This window comes from Miniopterus schreibersii (genome assembly GCF_964146895.1).
Source record: "Miniopterus schreibersii genome assembly, chromosome: 2".
Taxonomy (NCBI): domain Eukaryota; kingdom Metazoa; phylum Chordata; class Mammalia; order Chiroptera; family Miniopteridae; genus Miniopterus; species Miniopterus schreibersii.
Genome location: NC_138102.1, coordinates 106625174 through 106630509, shown reverse-complemented (window position 1 = coordinate 106630509; position 5336 = coordinate 106625174).

Here is a 5336-nt window from a genome sequence, read left to right as displayed (position 1 = left end):
AGAGAGGAGGCGGGTCTTCCGAGCCCTCTGGGCTGGGGGCCGGCCTGACCGGCTACTGATGTGAGTGACAGGGGCGTGGGCCACTCGTTTTCACCTGAGGGCTGGCGCTCAAGGGTAGACCTACCCTAACCGGGCTGATCTATCCCTAGGCAACAGGGCTCGCTAGTGCTTGACCTAATAACCTTGACCTCTTTCTTTGTTGCCCTGACAATTGAAGATTCCTAGCCACCAGACCATCCCTGAGAATCATAATAATCGTAATCACTGACAGTTGTTATGGTTCCCAGCAGTGTTTTTTGAAGTTAGCCTTTGGGAGTTGTGAAAACATAGTATAGAATAGAAAATATCAAGTGACTTAAGTATTGTTTTTATGACACCTTTGTTTCAAGTGTATATATTTATATGTGTATATACTGGCTAATGAAAAAAAAATTGTCTTAACGGTGTATGTGCTTTGTGGTCAGTAGTTTGAAAACCACTTGATGCAAAGCACATTTCACATATATTATTTCATGTAATTAGCACAACAAACCCGTGAGCTTTATTATTATTCCAATTTTTTGGATGAGGAAAACAGGTTCAGTAAGATTAAGTAACAGGGCAGAAAATGGTAGAGGTGGAACTCAAACAAGGATTGTTTGATCCAAAACCCCAGGTCCTTTCTATGTCATTTATGTCATTGTTCCTAGAAAAGTCCTCAGAGTTCAAGTCAGGGTAGCTGACATTCTGGGTCTGTCCTGCCCTGTGGCCCCCCACCCTAAAGCCCTTGCCTCCCTCCCGCGGTGGCCTCACTAGTATAAATGGGACATCACCATCATGGCTGCCCTCTAAGGGAAACTTTTCATGTTGAATCAAGTCCAGTCTTTCTTTGGGGTGCCTCATCAATTAAGGCATCAAAAGTATTACTTATGAATTTCTGCAGGTGCTTTATGCATTTTAAGGTTTGGGTCTGCCGGCCCAGGCTGATTTATACATTGGTCTTTAAGAATCAACACTGTGAAAGTGAGGTTATCTACTTCACCTGGGGATGTTGGACCAGGGCTGGTCCTGCTTTGTGAACCTACAGAGAGAAGGCGCTGGAGGGCAAGACCTTTGTGCCTGGGGGCAAGGGAGGGGGAAGGACACAGTTTGTCCTAAGAGGTCCCAAGGATCTGATGGCGAGATAAGATGAGAACAAGGAACAGCAGGTCAGAACATCAAACAGGAGGCAGTCTAAACAAATACTGGGACTGCAGATACACTGAAGTTTCTGTTTCTGTTGGTGTACTGTGGGATCTTCCAGGTCCATGCAAAGGCTCTGGGTTACACAGATGTACCTGGTACTTTAAATATATGGTCTCATTTATGGAGGGGTTGCGTGCTTCCTCATCTTGCCCTACCACATCTCTATTCTTCTCATCTTACTTCAAACCCTAAGCTTCATGTGAGGTTTTAAGGGGTGAAAAAATCAAGCCAGTTTTAAAATATTTACCTCTAAATGCAAAGTTAAATAATTTGAATTATGTTTCTTTTCACTACTATTTCTACATTGTTTTCTCTTTTTCCAGCGCTTTGAGTGAAATCGTAAAAAAAAATAATTCAGCACAAAATAGATGCAGATCACCCTGCTCTGTCACCAAGTACCCTGGCCTGACCCAGTTCTCTGAAATCATACTCTGACCCAGCTCTCCACAATGCCTTAGTTTTATCTTCCTCATCACTTGGCCTCTTGTTCTTGACCTTTCTGTGCCTGGTGGGTGCCTATTTTTGTTGGTTGTTTTTGCCATGAAGGTCATGTCATTATGATCACAACTTGGATACCACGCCTTTTGGCTTTTGTGAAGAGAGCCAAATAAAGTTAGAAAGGGAGGAAAGATGAGTCTCCAGAGAAATATGGCATGAATCAAGTCTTTCCATTCCTATGCCTCTCCCCACCTTGTGTCAGTTACTTTAACTGCATTGTGTGTTAAAGTCACAGTAAGTGGAATACAGGACTAGGCACTGCAGAGACCCATGTGGACAGATCCCTGACTCTCCAAGGAGCACCCTTGTTCTTGGCTCTTTCTAGTGGGATGGTTGGTCAGTCTCCACTGGTACCATCTTGTTTCAGCCAAGCACTCTATGAGCATGGGTTTTGGCTTACTCCCCAGAACTGCCTAACCAGACCATCTTCCTGGTTAGATGACATGGATACAGTTGTGTGGGTGGCATACTCTTTACAAACCAGCCAAACAATAGCTTCAATAGAAACCTGCTATGGGAGGGGAGGCATTAAGTGGGAAACATTTCTATGGAGCTTCTTTGTCCATTTCTTTCTTTTTCTTTTTTAAAAATATATCTTTATTGATATCAGAGAGAGGAAAGGAGAGGGAGAGAGAGAGATAGAAACATCAATGATGAGAGTCATTGATCGGCTGCCTCCTGCATGCCCTCGACTGGGAATTGAGCCCACAACCTGGGCATGTTCCCTGACCTGGAATCAAACCCCGATCACCTGGATCCTAGGTTGATGCTCAACCGCTGAGCCACGTCCTGCCGGGCTTCTTTGTCCACTTCTTCCTCCAAGAGTAGTCAGAGGGGTCCTATCAAGTTCTGTCTGACTAGAATGCCCAGGTAAGAAACAGGACCTTTAAAGCTCTTTCTACAGGTGAGGCCCAGAGCCACTCACCATCCTTTCTAATGGACTCAGTTTGAGAGACTTCCTCATTCCCCCTCCCCCTCTAGTTCACAGTGCACCTTAGCATATTAAAGGTTCTGAGAAGTCTTGAAGTACAGAAACCTGATTCTCAAACTTACTTGACCTACAAATTAGGCAGATCAGTGTAGGCAGCCCTGCCAAGTGAAATGTTATTCAGAGCTTTACTTTCAGTCCCACCTGTCACAAGTTTGGCCCTATCAGAAAGGACCAACTCTGGAAAGCTTTGATCCTAGAACTTATCAGGGTTGTCTCTTCAAGACTATTGGCCATTAACTAGTAGTTCTTCATTGTTACCCAAGAACATGAGGAAATGGGCGTAAAACACAAAGGATGAACATGTTTTAGAACCGCGATAGAGGTGTTGGGTGCACAACATTGTAATTGGACTAAATGCCAGAGTTAAAAATGGTTATGTAAATTTCACCTAAAAAAAACACACCCCAAAACAAACCAAGAACCATTTTATATGTGAAGCACTTCTAGCAGTGGAACAGACAATCCTAAGGAGCATACAGGTTTCAGGGGTTTGTAATAGGGTATGCTGGTCTCTTCTAGCCAAAGAACTCTGAAAGTTCATGAAGGCTTTGCTTTTTGTTGATCATTCCTCCTCAGAACCACATTGTGAGTCTCATTCTCACTTTGCTTCTGGAATTGGTATATTTAGTGTTGATTATATGATAATAAGGTTTTATTATGATTCTTAGGCTTTATTATGATTTTTTTTTTTTTAAATCCTCACCTGAGAATATTTTTTCCATTGCTTTTCAGAGAGAGTGGGAGAGAGACACACATCCATTGGTTGCCTCCTGCACACGTCCCAACCAGGGCCGGGGATGGAGCCTGCAACCGAAGTACATGCACTTGGCCAGAATCAAACCTGGGACCCTTCAGTCTGCAGGTCAGCGCTCTAACTACTGAGCCAAACTGGCTAGGGCTATGATTCTTATATTTAATGAGGATAGTGGGTGCATCCAAGTTGTCTGAGGTTGGCAAGTAGCTGGGGAACTACAGCCAGCCAGCCATATCAATTTCCAGAAAGAGGACAAGTTTTCCTCTTCTTTAGAATGCCTTCAACTCTTATATTGGTTTTATTCAGCACTGCCCTCAGCCCACTGTCATTTCAGCTTAAGGGTTACAAGGCTATGAGGTGTTCTGCATTTGGAAAGGGAAGATTGGTCAGAAACAGAAGGAATGAGGTATGAAAGTTACCACTGTTTCTCTTTCCTTTCCCCCCTTCCTTCCTTTCCTTCTCTTTCTCCTTTCCCTTCCTTTACTTCCTTCTCCTTCCCTTCCCCCCTCCTTCTCTTTTTTCTTTTTAAAATAAACCAGTTGTTTAAATTGTGTACTACCAATAGTGTTGTCTTTCTGTCTGGATGTTCTTTCATCAGTTAAGTTGAGAAACAGATGATAGATGATGAATGAATCAATATTTGGATGGACAGAAAGGCAGATGGATGGATGGATGGACGATTTACAGTCCCATCCACAGTACATGAGGGTCCCCTTTTCCAACATCCTTGCCAATACTTATTTGTTGACTTTTTGACAATAGTCATTCTGACAGGTGTGAGGTGATAGCTTACTGTGGTTTTCCACTGTTTAATTCTTGATTTTCCAGTAAGTTTTCTAAAAAGGTACTATTTTTTACTAGTCCCACCTAAAATGCCTTTTACATATTATTTCTCCAACTGAAATGAGATACATAATTCACCCATACATTCTGAGTGTGTACTGATGCGGGTAAGGCAGGCTGGGCCAGGCCCTAAAGGGGGTTTTGGCCTGTGATAGATTCTGATCTTCAGCATAAATGGGACAAGAAGTCATTGATAAGGTGTTAAGCAGTTGGAGGGATATGACTTGAATGCAGTGCAAAGGGAAATGCAGGTGGGGCAAGAAGGGATACAAGAGTTTTGTAGGACAAGAGAGCAGGCTGAAGGTGCATGGTGATGACGGAGAGAATAGAGATTGGATATATGGTGTTTAGAAGGTAAACTTTGTAGAATTGATGTTTGAACCAACACTAAGATTATTTTAAATTTTCTAGAAGCTACTTGCAAATTTGTACTAACAGTTAAAAGTACTGGATGCTACTAGTTTTCCTCATTTGAGCACATTCTCTCCATATGGAAAGATTTAAGTGTTCAAGAGGAAGGTGCAATTGCCCGGGAAATGAATTTCAGCATTGACCAGAGCAAAGTGGAGTAGATGGTGGGTTCATTTTTAACTTTAGACTTCTGGCCACTTTAATAAAACATCCTCACAAGACATTTATGGCACATAAACCAAGGCTTGTCCAGCTGCAGTGGTTGTTTTAAATTCTTGGACTCCTACAGAAGCATTCAGAGCTGGAAGGAACCTCAGGAGCACTTTGTCCATCTTCCTATTTTAAAGTTGAGGAAAGAGGTTCTACTTGTCCAAGGTCACAGAAACCTCATGGCTGACTTTGGATTTGTTCAAGAGATCTTGCATTCCAGGCAGATCTTTCCATTAACTTTCAAGCCTTGGTCTCCTCACTTGATAACGCCCTGGCCGGGTAGCTCAGTTGGCTAGGGTACCATCCCAATACGCCAAGGTTGTGGGTTCGATCTGATTGGGGCACATACAAGAATCAACCAATGAATGCATAAGTAAGTGGAAGAACAAACTTATGCCTTTCTTG